At 39.1% G+C, this 18,488-nt stretch overlaps 1 pseudogene; it reads left to right on the plus strand.

Annotated features, from left to right (window-relative positions):
• The first annotated feature begins 9,239 nt into the window (after positions 1 to 9,239).
• LOC147965678 (protein FAR1-RELATED SEQUENCE 5-like) lies at positions 9,240 to 10,923 on the plus strand (annotated as a pseudogene).
• The last annotated feature ends 7,565 nt before the right edge of the window (positions 10,924 to 18,488 follow it).

An 18,488-nucleotide genomic window follows, 5' to 3' on the forward strand; every position in this document is an offset into this window, starting at 1 on the left:
TTTCTTGTTTTATCACTAGTTTAGTTTATAAAAGAAAACTATAAAAAAATGGAATTGAGTTTGTCTCATACGCTTCACCTTTTTAATATCTTTCGTGAGTATGATGGAAAGGAAAATTGTGCTCAAGTGCTAGAAGAAGAAATCTATAAAATGTTTGGCACTAAATATTTGAATGATGAGCATGATTGCAATGTTGTTAGTATTAATTCCTTGAATATCCATGATGCTAATGATATGCAAAGCCACAAGCTTGGGGAAGCTATGTTTGATGAAGATGATATTTTTTGTCCCCCAAGTTTTGATGAGCAAATTTATTATGATGATAGCATGCCTACTATCTATGATGATTATTGTGATGACATGTATGCTTTAAAGAATAATGATAACCATGAAACTTGTCATCTTGATCTTAATTTTCAATCACATGATAGTTATTTTGTTGAGTTTGCTCCCACTATTGCTCATGAGAAGATTTTTGCTTATGTGGAGAGTAGTAAATTTTGCATGCTTGTAGATCATGAAAAGAATGCTTTAGGTGCTGGTTATATTGTTGAATTCATTCATGATGCTACTGAAAATTATTATGAGGGAGGAACATATGCTTGTAGGAATTGCAATAATATCAAGTTTCCTCTCTATGTGCTTAAAGTTTTGAAGTTATGCTTGTTTTGCCCTCCTATGCTAGTTGATTATTGTTCCCACAAGTTGTTTGCTCACTAAATCCCTATGCATAGGAAGTGGGTTAGAATTAAATGTGCTAGTCATATTCTTCATGATGCTCTCTTTATGTTCCAATTCTTATCTTTTATGTGAGCATCGTTGAAATCATCATGCCTAGCTAGGGGCATTAAACGATAGCGCTTGTTGGGAGGCAACCCAATTTTATTTTTGTTCCTTACTTTTTTCTCCTGTTTATTAATAAATAATCCATTTAGCCTCTGTTTAGATGTGGTTTTATGTGTTTAATTAGTGTTTGTGCCAAGTAGAACCGTTGGGAATACTTGGGGGAAGTCTTGTTGATCATGCTGTAAAAAACAGAAACTTTAGTGCTCACGAGAATTGCTGCCATTTTTATTTGGAGAGTGCTATTTAGTTCATTATTTTTGCAGGTTATTAATAGATAAATTCCTCAGGTCCATAAATTTATTTTAGAATTTTATTAGTTCCAGAAGTATATGTTTGATCTAGATTACTACAGACTGTTCTGTTTTTGACAGATTCTGTTTTTCATGTGTTGTTTACTTATTTTGATGAATCTATGGCCAGTAAAATAGTTTATAAACCATAGAGGAGTTGGAATAAAGTAGGTTTAACACCAATATAAATAAATAATGAGTTCACTATAGTACCTTGAAGTGGTGTTTTGTTTTCTTTCGCTAACGGAGCTCATGAGTTTTCTACTTTAAGTTTTGTGTTGTGAAGTTTTCAATTTTTGGGTAAGGATTTGATGGACTATGGAATAAGGAGTGGAAAGAGCCTAAGCTTGGGGATGCCCGAGGCACCCCAAGTCAATATTCAAGGACAACCAAGAGCCTAAGCTTGGGGATGCCCAAGGCACCCCAAGGCAATATTCAAGGACAACCAAGAGCCTAAGCTTGGGGATGCCCCGGAAGGCATCCCCTCTTTCGTCTTCATTCATCGGTAACTTTACTTGGAGCTATATTTTTATTCGCCACATGATATGTGTTTTGCTTGGAGCGTCAATTTATTTTGTTAGGATTTGATTTCTTTTATTTAGAACAATGTTTTTCATCTTTTATTTCAATAAAAGTGGCATTGATAGCCTTTACTATGCCTATGTTACAAGTATACATGTTGCTGTTTGAAAACAGAAAGTTTACCGCTGTTGCAATAATTCCCTAGAAAATTCAGAATGTGATAAAATGTTGAAACCTTTTTCATATTAATCTCTGATAAATTTAATATAGTGGGAATTTTCTTTCATAATTTTTGGAGTTAGGGAAGTATGGATGTTGCAGCATTCTTTACAGACTATCCTGTTTAGGCAGATTGCTGTTATGTTTGCATTGTTTGCATATGTTTGCTTCTTTAATGATTCTATTTGATGATAGGACTATTAAATATGCAGAGGCATTTAGTATGCAATGTTTAATAATAATTTTAGTGATTTGCTACAGTAGAGTATGATAAGGTTTTTGCAATGGTTTATACTAACTTATCTCACGAGTCCTTGTTGAGTTTTGTGTGGATGAAGCTTTTGAGATTTAGGAAGACCTTGATATGAGAGGAATTAAGGAGACACAAAAGCTCAAGCTTGGGGATGCCCAAGGCACCCCAAGATAATATTTCAAGAAGTCTCAAGCATCTAAGCTTGGGGATGCCCCGGTTGGCATCCCACCTTTCTTCTTCAACAACTATCGGTTAGTTTTGGTTGATCCTAAGTTTTTCCTTCTTCACATGATGTTTGCTATTCTTAGAATGTCATTTTATTTTGCTTTTCTTGCTGTTTGAATAGAGTATCAAGATCTGAAATTATTAAATGTTAGAGAGTCTTCACATAGTTGCATAATTATTCGACTACTCATTGATCTTCACTTATATCTTTCGGAGTAGTTTGTCATTTGCTCTAGTGCTTCACTTATATCTTTTAGAGCATGGTCATGGTTTTATTTTTAAGAAATAGATGAACTCTCATGATTCACTTAGATTATTTTGAGAGTCTTAAAAAGCATGGTAATTTGCTTAAAATCCTAATATGCTAGGTATACAAGATTAATAATAAAATTCTCTTATGAGTGTGTTGAATACTAAGAGAAGTTTGATACTTGATGATTGTTTTGAGATATGAGGATGGTAATATTAGAGTCATGCAAGTTGAGTAGTTGTGAATTTGAGAAATACTTGTGTTGAAGTTTGTGATTCCCGTAGCATGCACGTATGGTGAACCGTTATGTGATGAAGTCGGAGCATGATTTCTTTATTGATTGTCTTCCTTATGAGTGGCGGTCGGGGACGAGCGATGGTCTTTTCCTACCAATCTATCCCCCTAGGATCATGCGCGTAATACTTTGCTTTGATAACTTATAGATTTTTGCAATAAGTATGTGAGTTCTTTATGACTAATGTTGAGTCCATGGATTATACGCACTCTCACCCTTCCACCATTGCTAGCCTCTCTAGTACCATGCAACTTTCGCCGGTACCATAAACCCACCATATACCTTCCTCAAAACAGCCACCATACCTATCTATTATGGCAATTCCATAGCCATTCCGAGATATATTGCCATGCAACTTTCCACCATTCCGTTTATTATGACACGCTTCATCATTGTCATATTGCTTAGCATGATCATGTAGTTGACATTGTATTTGTGGCAAAGCCACCATTCATAATTCTTTCATACATGTCACTCATGCATCATTGCATATCCCGGTACACCGTCGGAGGCATTCATATAGAGTCATATTTGTTCTAGTATCGAGTTGTATCATTGAGTTGTAAATAAATAGAAGTGTGATGATCATCATTCAATAGAGCATTGTCCCCAAAATCAAAAAAAGAGAAAGGCCATAAAAAAGAAAGGCCAAATAAAAAAATAAAGGCCAAAAAAGGGAAAGGCCAAATAAAAAAAGAAAATAAAAAGGGGCAATGCTACTATCCTTTTACCACACTTGTGCTTCAAAGTAGCACCGTAATCTTCATGATAGAGAGTCTCCTATGTTGTCACTTTCATATACTAGTGGGAATATTTCATTATAGAACTTGGCTTGTATATTCCAATGATGGGCTTCCTCAAATTGCCCTAGGTCTTCATGAGCAAGCAAGTTGGATGCACACCCACTTAGTTTCTTTTTGAGCTTTCATATACTTATAGCTCTAGTGCATCCGTTGCATGGCAATCCCTACTCACTCACATTGATATCTATTGATGGGCATCTCCATAGCCCGTTGATACGCCTAGTTGATGTGAGACTATCTTCTCCCTTTTGTCTTCTCCACAACCACCATTCTATTCCACCTATAGTGCTATGTCCATGGCTCACGCTCATGTATTGCGTGAAGATTGAAAAAGTTTGAGAACATCAAAAGTATGAAACAATTGCTTGGCTTGTCATCGAGGTTGTGCATGATTTAAATATTTTGTGTGGTGAACATGGAGCATAGCCAGACTATATGATTTTGTAGGGATAACTTTCTTTAGCCATGTTATTTTGAGAAGACATGATTGCTTTGTTAGTATGCTTGAAGTATTATTATTTTTATGTCAATATAAACTTTTGTCTTGAATCTTTCGAATCTGAATATTCATATCACAATTAAGAATAATTACATTGAAATTATGCCAACTAGCATTCCACATCAAAAATTATCTTTTTATCATTTACCTACTCGAGGACGAGCAGGAATTAAGCTTGGGGATGCTTGATACGTCTCCAACGTATCTATAATTTTTGATTGCTCCATGCTATATTATCTACTGTTTTGGGCAATATTGGGATTTATTTTCCACATTTATATTATTTTTGGGACTAACCTATTAACCGGAGGCCCAGCCCAGATTTGCTGTTTTATGCCTATTTCAGTGTTTCGGAGAAAAGGAATATCAAACGGAGTCGAAACAGAACGAAATCAACTGGAGAAGTTATTTTTGGAACGAAAGCCACCAGATAGACTTGGACTCCACGTCAGGAGATACGGGAGGTGCTCACGAGGGTGGGGGGTGCCCCCCTAGGGCGCGCCCCCCTGCCTCGTGGGGCCCTGTGGCTCCTCCGACGTACTTCCTGCACCCATATATATCGTCGTACCCTAAAACTTCCAGAGCGGAGATTAGATCGGGAGTTCCACCGCCAGAAGCCTCCGTAGCCACCGAAAACCAATCTAGACCCGTTCCGGCACCCTGCCAGAGGGGGCAGTCCCTCTCCGGTGGCCATCTTCATCATCCTGGTGCTCTCCATGATGAGGAGGGAGTAGTTCTCCCTCTGGGCTGAGGGTATGTACCAGTAGTTATGTGTTTGATCTCTCTCTCTCTCTCGTGTTCTTGATTTGGCACAATCTTGATGTATCGCGAGCTTTGCTATTATAGTTGGATCTTATGTTTCTCCTCCCCCTCTACTCTCTTGTAATGAATTGAGTTTCCCCTTCGAAGTAATCTTATCGGATTGAGTCTTTAAAGATTTGAGAACACTTGATGTATGTCTTGTCGTGCGTATCTGTGCTGACAATGGGATACCACGTGATTCACTTGATGTATGTTTTGGTGATCAACTTGCGGGTTCCGCCCATGAACCTATGCATAGGGGTTGGCACACATTTTCATCGTGATTCTCCAGTAGAAACTTTGGGGCACTCTTTGAGGTCCTTTGTGTTGGTTGAATAGATGAATCTGAGATTGTGTGATGCATATCGTATAATCATACCCACAGATACTTGAGGTGACATTGGAGTATCTAGGTGACATTAGGGTTTTGATTGATTTGTGTCTTAAGGTGTTATTCTAGTACGAACTCTAGGGCTGTTTGTGACACTTATAGGAATAGCCCAACGGATTGATTGGAAAGAATAACTTTGAGGTGATTTCGTACCCTACCATAATCTCTTCGTTTGTTCTCCGCTATTAGTGACTTTGGAGTGACTCTTTGTTGCATGTTGAGGGATAGTTATGTGATCTAATTATGTTAGTATTGTTGAGAGGACTTACACTAGTGAAAGTATGAACCCTAGGCCTTATTTCCTAGCATTGCAATACCGTTTATGCTCACTTTTATCACTTGTTACCTTGCTGTTTTTATAATTTCAGATTACAAATACCTTTATCTACTATCCATATACCACTTGTATCACCATCTCTTCGCCGAACTAGTGCACCTATACAATTTACCATTGTATTGGGTGTGTTGGGGACACAAGAGACTCTTTGTTATTTGGTTGCAGGGTTGCTTGAGAGTGACCATCTTCATCCTACGCCTCCTACGGATTGATAAACCTTAGGTCATCCACTTGAGGGAAATTTGCTACTGTCCTACAAACCTCTGCACTTGGAGGCCCAACAACGTTTACAAGAAGAAGGTTGTGTAGTAGACATCAGACACCTGAAAAGAAGTATGAATTTCCATATAGGTGAGAATTTTTAGAAAAATAGCAACAATGCAGTTGTATGGATTGAACTCCTCCTCAAAGTATATATGCATTTAGATTTAGTTACACATGTTCATTCCAGCTAACTTTTATCCAGATTGCTTAGGACATTGTTATCCAAACAGTTGATGGAAAGAATTTAGCGCAATACTACAAAACACAGGAGCTAGCATAGAGTTTTGTAAGGGGCATATCTATGTTTTCTTCTCAACGGTAGTGGCGCGTAACTTACTTTACAAAATTGGACAAGGATAATGGAAGGATGGCCTTGTGCCCTTTATTCATGGAATGGTACTAATCAATACTCATCTGTTGCATAATTTTCTTCATGGTTTTTTAGACTATAATCCTGACATTTTTTTGCCTTCCTAAATCCTAATCCTGTAGTGGCATTGCTGCGTGCTACATGGCCTAGATGAGCATAGGCCTTGACAACCTTGTCATCTGCTGGAAAAGAAGTTTTGGTAAAGTCTGTTGCACAAGATGTACCTGTTTTCTACATGCCATGTTTCAAATTGCCAAGGGGGTTGTGTGAGCATTTGAGCATGTTGATACATAAGTTCTGGTGGGGAAGCCAGGATGGCCATCGCAAGCCTAACTGGGTCTCATGGGACACTATGACACAGCCAAAGTATATTGGAGGTCTAGGCTTCAAGGACTTTAAGTTATTTAATCTGGCTCTACTAGCAAAACAATCATGGCGCATTCTCCAAACACCTCTATCATTAAGTGCAAGGATTTTGAAGGTTGTTTATTTTCCTACTGGAACAATCTTGAATGCTGAACTAGGTAATCACCCAAGTCAGATCTGGAGAACAATTGTGGAGGGGCGTGATATACTAAAACAGGGACTAATTAGGCGGATCGGTAATGGAACCACAACTCATATATGGTCTGATAATTGGGTACCACGTGATGTGATGATGAGGCCATTTGGTTGTCGGTCTGCTAATCCTCCTATTTTTGTATCCGAGCTAATTGATCATACTGCTGCGAGATGGGAAAGGGAGAAGATTGTGGAGGTATGCCTTCTGATTGATGCCCTAGCCATTCTTAGCATACCCTTGTGTACTTGTGATATGGATGATAGATGGGCTTGGAATTTTGAAAAGAATGGCACCTTCAGCGTCAGATAAGCCTATCAAATGATGATGGGAGCGGCTACCTGTCAATCGACTGACCCCAGAAACGGGTCAGTCGAATGACAAAAACAAGCAACAGAGAAATCAGAAGAATGATTTGACTGGCCCAAACCTGGGGTCAGTCGAAAAGCCCAGAAAGTGTTTGTTTCTGTATTTTCTGTCTTCTGGCCGTAGCTCACATCTAAAACGGGCCTGGACCCGCTAAGAAACTAACCCACTTAACAAGATCCACCTAACCCACACAGCACTAGGTCTTCTTCCTCCTCTTTCTTCCCGAAACCAGAGGACTGAGCCGCCGCCATGGATGCTGAAACAAACCTGAGATGATCTAATCTCTTCTGACCTCTGTCTAGATCTTCTGCTAGCATTTCTTCCTCCCAAAACCCTTCTTCTCCAGTCGCCTAGAGATCCCAAGCTGAAGAAATAGAAAAATGGATGAGTTCTCATATCATTCTGAGATCTCAGATCTATCAAGGAAAAGAGCAAAACCGAGAAGAGACAAACCCGGAGATGAATCTGCTACACGTATTTCAAAGGTAATAATGATAATCCCCCACCATTTCTTTGCTCAGGCATCATATTAGCTTCATGAAGATAAATTGGGCATCACAACCCCTTTTACTAGATCGGGAAACAAACACAGAAAATAGTGAATGAGCAGGTGTGTTGTGTTGATTTCAAACATATGAGTAGAAGGTTGCACATTCAGAGAACTAAAGTTGCTTGTCCTGAAAAATGCAGCTGCATGAATATAGTTGGGTCAATTGGTTTCTAATTCTCACAACAAATAGATTGCACTTCCTGAGTAGCAAAGGAACATTTAGATATGCAGTTTCAGTTATACCACGGCATCCTACACGGATATGTGAGCAAGTTATTTATGTTCAGTTAATCCAGAACATCCCCAGATATCAGAATTTCATATACAAAATGCATACACAAAAGATTAAAAACATTTGACTTGCATTTCTAAACTTATTTATTGTAGTTATTTATCTGAAGTTACTTCAGAACACACCCACAAATCAGAAATTCTTATTACAAAAATGCTAATAGAAGATTCGTAGTACTTTATTTCATAATCTATAGTTAAAACAAAAGACCAACTAGAATAAAAAATTTAAATAGAATGCACCATGAAAGTTTGTATTCATTCTGCGTCAATGCATTTTCATTTTGAATGAACTAGATCGTGAAAACTACGCTTGCTATTGTTAAATTTAAGGTGCAACTACCAGAAATAAGTTCATTGTGCAAAAGTGCAAACTAAGGTTCCACTTTCAGGTAAACGTACTGGGACAAGATATTTATCACCAAGGATATTATTATAGGGAAGAAAGACAAGAAGACAACACGGTTTGCAACAATTTCTCAAGAAAATTGTTTGTTTACATACTACATTTTTGAAGTGATTATTAATACAGAAATTACTCCTATAAATTTTTTCAGGTGCTGAAAATTTCAAATCAACATGGTCAACATCTACAATCAGATCGAAATTCAATTCATGTAACTCGGGAGGTTATTTTCTTATTTCTCAGCATTGAAAAAAAGAGAAGGAAGAACTAACATGTTGCTTTTTTCCTTGTGTAGAACCTAGTAGTTGCGCACACCTATGGAGTACATGAAGACCAACTGTACGCTGCACAAAAGAAAGAACCAACTAAAGAGGTGAATTATAATAGTAATGCACAGAGCTCAAGAACAACAAAATAAAATTATACACACTTTTGCAAGGTCTCTGATGAAAAAGTGAATTGCAGGAATTAATTGAAGTTCAGTTTGGAAAGCAAAGTTGCCAAATGATTAATGAATTGCTAGCACCAAAAGGAGTCGCACAGTCGTACACACAACTCATGAAACAGATGACTCTCATGAGTCATCTTCAAAGTGACAACATGACAATCCCTATAACAAGTTTCACTTCGCTCTTGACAACAGGCATCGATACTCAGGTATGTCTCCTTAAAAGTGGAATCTAAAATTAAACATTTTCCATGGAGTTAAATATTACACAATCTGTACATGACAAAACTTATATCGCAGATCACCACAAAATAGTAGATCCAATAACAAGCAACCATCATAATGAAGAAGAATATGAAGATGTAGATAATGAGGATAGTTCTGGATGCAATAGTGAAGATTACCTGGACTGCAGTAGTAATGAGAATGAAACTGATGCAGAGGAAGATTACCTGGAGCAAAATAAAGTAAGTTGTGAGCAGTTGTCTGTGGATCATGAGTATTCAGAGTTGCGGCAAGTAGAGCAGAGTTGGCACAACTCTTCTTTAGTTGTTGTACAAGAAATGTTGATTAATCAAGAAGAACAGATAGCAAAAAATCAATGAGCCAACATTGCAAGGTCCTGATTATGTGGAAACAACTAATACAGATGGCACAAGTGGGAGTGACGAATCAGAGTTTGAAACAGAGCAACAGCAATATGAAGAAGCACATATAAACAACTCTGGTCATAATATCAGTGATGAGTTGCCAGAGGCAGACCAACAAGATGAGAGCATGCATGTATCAGGCAGTCATGACATTGGACACCAACAGGATGAGGCCAACAATAAATCAAACAAAGCTGATAATAAGTTATCTCAAGAAGATATTGATTTTTTTCTTGAGAATGAGGTCATAGAGAAGGCATTGAAACTAAGCCAAGAAGATGAAAAGAATCTCATGCCAGCACTAAACATGGCATTTTGAAAGTGATGCTGATGCACACCAATTCTACAATGAATATGCAGCTATCATAGGATTCTCTATACAGAAAGCTGCAAACTATCACTGCCAAAATAAAGATGCTCACAACAACAAAATGACAAGATTTACTATGAAGTGCATCAGGTCTGGTAAACCTAGAAACATGACAAAACCGACAATAGCAGGAGCAAAAAGGAGGAAGTACAAAGGTGATAATAATGCACCTACTATGCTTGAGAATACAACAGATAGAAGAAGGAATTACACAATCAAAACGGGTTGTCAAGCTCAAATGGTTGTTACCTAGAAATTTGAGATCGAACAATGGGTGGTCACAAGGCTGATCATTCAGCATAATCATGAACTCCATCCACCAGGGGAAGTGAGGTTCCTGAAATCACACAAGTATATCACTAAGCAAGAGAAAGACTTGATCAGGACTTGCAAGAGAGTAAATATAGCAACTAGAAATATAATGGCAACCATGTCATTCTTCTGAGGAAGAGGACTATCTTCATTGTCTTACACGCCAAAACAGATTAGCAACATGGGCACAAAATGAGAAGAGAAACTGGTCTGAATGATATGATGCAAGTGGTATCATTTTTTGAATAGAAAAGGTCAGAAGATCCACTATTTTTCTACTCATTCAGAATGAAGCCAAAGAAGAACATGATGCATATATTTTGGGCAGATGGCACTGGAATAAGGAACTATCAACAGTATGGTGATCTTCTCAGTTTCGACACAACCTACAAGACCAACAAATACAATCTGAAATTTGCTCCATTTGTGGGAGTAAATGGTCATGGTGACAAATGCCTTTTTGCATGTGGTTTCATTCAAGATGAGAATAAAGAAACATTCGAGTGGCTCTTCAATGCATTTCTGAAATGCATGAGAGGGAAAGGTCCTAAATCTGTCATAACGGATCAAGACGCAACTATGAAAAAAACAGTACCTAAATGATTACCAAATTGTAAGCATAGGAACTGTTTGTTCCACATTCTCACAAAAACTCAGAACAAAGCTAGAAGGACATTTGGAAAGAACCAACACTTCAATGCTCAGTTTCATGACATAATCCGAAACTCCCAAACAGTGCAATAATTTGATCAACTATGGTCAGAAATGATTCAGCAGCACAATGTTGAGCATATCAAGTACTTTGCAATTATGTGAAAAAACAGGAAGAGATTCGTACCGGTCTACTTCAAGAATCACTTTTATCCATTTATCCAGACAATAGCCACAAGCATAGGCACAAATGCAATATTCAAAGCAAATGTAGGTTCAACTCATAGTGTGACTGCTTTTATGGCAGAGTATGATAGAATATCACAAAGCATTGAAGAAAAAAGAAAAGAAAACGATTCTATAACAATAAGAACTTCTCCAACAATGTGGAGTGACTATGCATTGGAAAAGCAGGCAACAAGACTGTATAACAGAGGCATTTTCTACAAATTTCAGCAAGAGTTAATGAATTCAACTAAGTTTCACATGGTTGAAGTTGAAAGAAACAAGCAGTATGAGGTGTTCATGTCACCAACTCAAGCACTATTTGAGTATAACCCCAGAACTTTCATAGTCATGGTGGACAGAGACTCTGAAACTTTCACATGCATATGTGGAAAATTTGAAAAGGACGGCATACTATGTTGTCATGCACTCAAAGTGATGCAAGCATTGAACATTGATGAGGTAGCAGAAAAGTATTTCATTGATATATTGAGACCTAAAGAAAATAAATTAGAACAAGTAAGTGAACAAGTCACAAACCTCGAAGACTTGGATGATCAGATGGCTTTCTTCTCATTCTCAAGAAGGTTCACTGAGTTAGCTTCTCAAGCGTCAAAAAATCCTGCAAGGAGGAAAGTTCTGAGTGGGCAGATAACCAATTTAGAGACATTATCTGGCCATACCCTGCATGCCAGAAGGTGAGGAACCAAAGAGTTATTCGTCAGAAGTAGCATCTGTCACTGCAGGAGTTTTAAGTTTGGGTAGCAATTCTGAAAGCACACTAAAGGATCTAGTATACACAAAACCAAAAGGAAGAATGAAGAAAACAGGAAGGCAAAGAGCATAGTTGAGGAAATTCTAGCCAAACCAAAAATGACTTGCTCTGGATGTGGCAAACAAGGTCACACGATAACTAGATGTAAGCCAACAGGAGAGTATGCAACATAGAAAATTAAGAAGAGAGGTAACATACAACTTTTGTTCATAATTTTAGAGTTCAAAACCAGACAAATATACAAATCCTAAAAATGTTTCTCATATATTTTCTTGATTCATAAATTACAGCTAGAAAGGACAGCACTGCATTAAATACAGATGATGAGAAGGCAAAGACGACGAAGAAGACTAAATGCATAGGTTCATCAAAATTATTTAAAAAATAGTCTTTTAAATAAAAATTCAGAAATATACAATGGTATAATTGGAAGTTGTTTTCTTCTTATTCAAATTCAGAAAGAAAAGAAGGCAATGCAAAGTCCAAGAAAAGGTCCTTGTAAAGAAGTTTGGACTTGAAGACCTATGTGATTGAAGAGCTAGCTTAAAAGATTATAAACGAAAGCTGAGGCGAATGAAAAATCGCATACTGAAAATGACAATTTTGTTGGTGTGGACCTCTATGCAATGATGCTTGATGTAATTTATGAATTGCAAGTTGAGTTTCTCCAGAGTTATCTTTTACTGGCCATTTATTAATAGTAGCTTGCAACATATCATTTTTCAACTTGTGCAGTATGGAACAACCAAAAAATAAAAAAATAACAAGCAAAAAGCAACACTGATATTGAAAACATTGATAATACAATACTGATATCATAACAAGATTCACATGAAGTTGAAATGGCTAAATGTAGCAACTAAGTTTTTACTACACAAAAGCACAAGCAAGCACTACGCACAACTAAACTTGAAGCAGAAACAGTAAGCATCATCAAAATGCTAATGATTGTCTCTAAGGCAACTACTTCCATCATCACCATCATCTACTGGCAACTACTAACTGCTGGATTGACTTTTGTTGAAAGACTTCATGCAGCAGAAATGCTTGCACCAGCTCCACCTCCATCATCACCATCGCCTCCAAAATCAGGCTTGGAAATAGCATGTCCATCTCGTTCATCATCTTCATTGTCATCATCCTTGCCTTTGGGTCCAGCTGCAATCATGATATTCCTCTGAAAGTAGCCATCCCAATCAGGAACGCACTGCTCAATTATGGATACTCGACGAACAGACATCAGGGCTTCTGGACCGCAATGAATATCATTACCAGCAACAAGAAGGACATCAAAAGGATCCTTGAAAACAACTAGGACTGCATCCTTGACATAGTGGTCTGCAAATATGAAATTCATATTCCCAACCATGTAAAAAAAGCATGTCCAACACAGAACGCGGCTGAATGAGTGTTGGTGGTTACTATGCAGTAGACAACTCTATCAGTATTCCAAAAAGGGATTTTGAGCTGAGCCGTGGTGACAGCTGAAATCTTCATTGTTTTATAGCTGAATTCCTTTTGTATCAAAAAATTCAGAAAAAATGAAAAATGAAAAATGAATTTAAATTTTAAATTTCATATGTTTAATCTAAAAGAAAAAAAGAAGCATGACTTGAACATAAAACTCATAGTTGCATGGTCTGTAGCAGTTCATGTAACAAAAAACTCCTAGATGCGTGTAGCAGATCACCGCTACCTCTTGAGCATGTGTTGGTTTTCCCTTGAGGAGGAAAGGGTGATGCAGCAAAGTAGCGTAAGTATTTCCCTCAATTTTTGAGAACCAAGGTATCAATCCAGTAGGATACTACATGCAAATCCCCAAGTACCTGCACAAACAAATAAGAACCTTGCAACCAACGCGATAAAGGGGTTGTCAATCCCTTCACGGCCACTTGCAAAAGTGAGATCTGATAGAGATAATAAGATAAATATTTTTGGTATTTTTGTTGTATAGATTGGAAAATAAAGATTGCAAAATAAATAGTAAACTAGAATTGTATATTGGAAACTTATATGATATGACGTAGACTCAGGGGCCATAGGTTTCACTAGTGGCTTCTCTCAAGATAGCATATATTACGGTGGGTGAACAAATTACTGCCGAGCAATTGATAGAAAAGCGCATAGTTACACTACAAAAAAATACACTTCCGTGATGATACGTGTTTGTCACAGTAGGTCGCTTTTTTTGTCATGCATGTACATCCATGACAAATTTATGACAGAATCAAGATAGTCATACCTGTGCTGTCGTAGAAGTGTTCCATGACATTACCAAAATTATCATCACGAAAGTGTCCACTTCCATGATGATAAATCACGCGTCACAGAAGTGCTTTCGTCAAGGGTGACTGACACGTGGCATCCACCATAACGGAACGCCGTTAAGCTATCGGTTCAGGTTTTGGATCCGATAACCCGTTAACAGCCCCGACCAATGGGAAATTTCCATGTGTAAAATTCTTATTGGCCGGACAAAACACGTGTCAGCTCGTCAGTGGGTCAGATAGGCGCCTATGATACATCGACACGTGGCACAGCCCAATAGAGGCCCATTCCTGTGAAAAGGCTGGCCCGTTTGACTTGGTCAAAAGGTGGCGGGCCGGCCCATGGAAAGCCTGTTAATGGCCTGTTCGCATATAGCCCATTTACAGCCCGCTAACCCAAGGCCCGTTACGCCCTATCCGAATTAGGCCCAGTATCGTCATCTGGGCCATCCAATATGATTCCAGCCCGTTTTCACTTCTGGCCCATGACGTCTTTCGGCCCATATGAGGCCCTATGTAACTCTTGGCCTATTAACGACCCGTGGTGAAACTGGCCCGTAATGAACAGTGTATCACTTTACACCCATTAACGGCCCATGGTGAAACTGGCCCGTAATGAATAGTGTATCACTTTATACCCATTAATGGCTCGTTATTCTGTTGGGCCGTTTCCAGCCCATGTTATCTTTCGGCCTTCTCAGAGCCCATTTATTCTTGGGCTCATTTCCAGCATTCGTTTACTTACGGCCCGTTACTGTCATTTTCTGCTTGTGGGCCAAATTCAGCCCGTGGTTACAGTCGGCCCGTTTATGGTCCGTTAATACGTTGGGCCATTTTCATAGCGTCATCAAATACGGCCTATTAACGATGGCCCATTATGGTCGGCCCATGAACGGACGATTCCAACTCTAACCCGTTTACGGCCATAATGCGGCCTGTTATTGGCCCATGTTTGGCCAATCGATCATACGGCCCGTATAAGGCCCATTGATGATACGGCCCGTAGAAGGCCCATTGTTTCTACGGCCCGTAGAAGGCCTACTGTTTCTACGGCCCGTAGAAGGCCCACTGTTTCTACGGCCCGTAGGAGGCCCAGTGTCACTACAGTAAATATTAGCCCATGGTTATTGTGGCCTAGTTTTAAAAAATAGGTTATTGCAGGCACTAGTTAACCGCGGAAAAAGAACTGCAATGACTACAAGCAAACAAATAAACAAGACAACAAGGAAATAAATAAGCAAGCAACTAACGCTAGGCTATCATGGCTATTACACATATTACATCCATTGGGCATCAAAGTTCGCTACCAATGCAAATATAGGGAACAAAGTAGCATATCATATACACTGGCCGTCAAAATTGGCCACCAGTGCAAATAAACGCGGCAGCAAAACAAGAGCATAACTAAAACAACTTCAGAAGAGCTCAAGAAACGTTATCCTGGGTATCCACCATGCTGGCAATAAGCTTAGAAAGCTAATTAGCTTTGTCCTGTTTGGCGCTAAAATCCTCCAATGCTTGCTGTTGCACCAGAAAGTATGCATCTGAATGCTCCAGGGACTTCCATAGTCCTTCCGCTTCTTGTCGCAGCACAGCTGACCAATGTCTTTCAGCTTGTAGTTGAGACTCAGGAAACTGAACTGATTCAGACAGTGAGTTTGAATAGCTTGTGCAAGCGGTAGTGGCCAGTAACTCCAACACTAAACCAAGACAGGATGTGTCACTATCCTGAACCTTATCTGCATTACTTCCTTTATCGTTGCTTAATAAGGCACTCTTCCCCAATATTCTGTCAGCATTCTAAAAGAAGAAACAAGCAGACACATAACAAGTTTAGCATGTACTAGTATATGAAACTCATTTCGGTGAACCGGTTCATTAGAAAGGTGGACACGATTAAACTACCAAGTCTTCTATTGCCAAGTACTAGTACATAATAAAAGTATCAAACAAACATATATCTATGTCCTATGGTAGCAATGGAATCTTAAATTAGAACAGTTGTTCTTCAGGTTTAGGCACTTGTTCTACATGAACAGAGTATAGTAAGACGCAAGAATATAATACTTAAAAATAGAAAATGAGCTCATAGACCTTACCACATTCTTGGTCTGGGACCAGTACAGAACAAGGCGCTCCCAGTCATCGTCCAGTAAATGTGTCTCAGGAGAATGTAAGGGAATTTGATGAGTTTCTTTGTCGGTGAAGTACGTTTTCTTCAGGTAATTCCGATATTGCCACCAAGTATTCTTGAAGATAGCAGAGGTATTAGCACAGGTTACCTCATCCTGAGTTTCCAAATCGGTCCTTCTCTATAGAGAAAACTGGGAAAATTTGCTGTATTATAACCATCATGGAGGTAGGATGTATGGGACGAAGCAAAGTAATTGCCATGAATAACATTACTTACACATAACTCCTGGACAAACACCTGCAACTGGCATTTTCCTAAATCTTCAGTATAATATTTCCAAGATGGGAAGATACGCACATACGATTTAACAACATCAAATGCGATAGATGCTAAACTACGACTAGCTGGTTGTGCTTCCTCCACAGGAATAGGTGATACGTCTCCGTCGTATCTATAATTTTTTATTGTTCCATGCCAATATTATCGAACTTTCATATACTTTTGGCAACTTTGTATACTTGGGACTAACATATTGATCCAGTGCCCAGTGCCAGTTCCTGTCTGTTGCATGCTTTTGGTTTCGCAGAATATCCATATCAAACGGAGTCCAAACGGGATAAAAACGGACGGAGCTTATTTTTGGAAAATATGGAAAATTCGGAAGGAAAATCAACGTGAACCAGTACCCGAGGTGGTCACGAGGCAAGGGGGCACCCCCCTTAGGGCGCGCCCCTACCCTCGTGAGCCCACCGTAAGGCGGTTGACGCTCTTCTTTTGCCGCAAGAAAGCTAATATTCGGAAAAAAATCACAGCGAAGGTTTCAGGCCAATCGGACTTACGGATCTCCATATATATATGAAACGGTGAAACAGAGCCAGAACAGAACGCAGAAACAGAGAGAGACAGATCCAATCTCGAAGGGGCTCTCGCCCCTCCCGTGCCATGGAGGCCATGGACCAGAGGGGAAACCCTTCTCCCATCTAGGGAGGAGGTCAAGGAAGAAGAAGAAGGAGTGGGGCTCTCTCCCCCTCGCTTCCGGTGGCACCGGAGTGCCACCGGGGGCCATCATCATCACCGCGATCTACACCAACACCTCCGCCATCTTCACCAACATCTCCATCACCTTCCCTCCTCTATCTACAGCGGTCCACTCTCCTGCAACCCGCTGTACCCTCTACTTGAACATGGTGCTTTATGCTTCATATTATTATCCAATGATGTGTTGCCATCCTATGATGTCTGAGTAGATTTTCGTTGTCCTATCGGTGGTTGATGAATTGCTATGATTGATTTAATTTTCTTGTGATTATGTTGCTGTCCTTTGGTGCCCATCATATGATTGCGCGCGTGGATCACACCCTAGTGTTAGTTGTATGTTGATAGGACTATTTATTGGAGGGCATGAGTGACAGAAGCTTCAACCTAGCATATAAATTGATGCATACGAGATTGAAGGGGGACCGATATATCTTAAAGCTATGGTTGGGTTTTACCTTAATGAATGTTAGTATTTGCGGACGCTTGCTAATAGTTCCAATCATAAGTGCATAGAATTCCAAGTCAAGGATGACATGCTAGCAGTGGCCTCTCCCACATAATACTTGCTATCGGTCTAGTAAAGTAGTCAATTGCTTAGGGCCAATTTCGCAACTCCTACCACCACTTTTCCACACTCGCTATATTTACTTTATTGTTTCTTAACCTAAACAGCCCCTACTTTTTATTTACGTAATCTTTATTATCTTGCAAACCTATCCAACAACACCTACAAAGTACTTCTAGCTTCATACTTGTTTTAGGTAAAGCGAACGTTAAGTGTGCGTAGAGTTGTATCGGTGGTCGATAGAACTTGAGGGAATATTTGGTCTACCTTTAGCTCCTCATTGGGTTCGACACTCTTACTTATCGAAAAGTGTTGTGATCCCCTATACTTGTGGGTTATCAAGACCTTTTTCTGGCGCCGTTGCCGGGGAGCAATAGCGTGGGGTGAATATTATCGTGTGTGCTTGTTTTCTTTCTCACTAAGTAATTTTTATTTGTTGTTCTTAGTTGTTTCCTATCTTTAATTATGGGTAGGAAACGCAAAATACCAAAAAAAATTAGTTGTACCTACTGA

Source organism: Triticum urartu, chromosome 6A (assembly GCF_056163025.1).
Source record: "Triticum urartu cultivar PI428250 chromosome 6A, HENAU_Tu73, whole genome shotgun sequence".
Taxonomy (NCBI): Eukaryota; Viridiplantae; Streptophyta; class Magnoliopsida; order Poales; family Poaceae; genus Triticum; species Triticum urartu.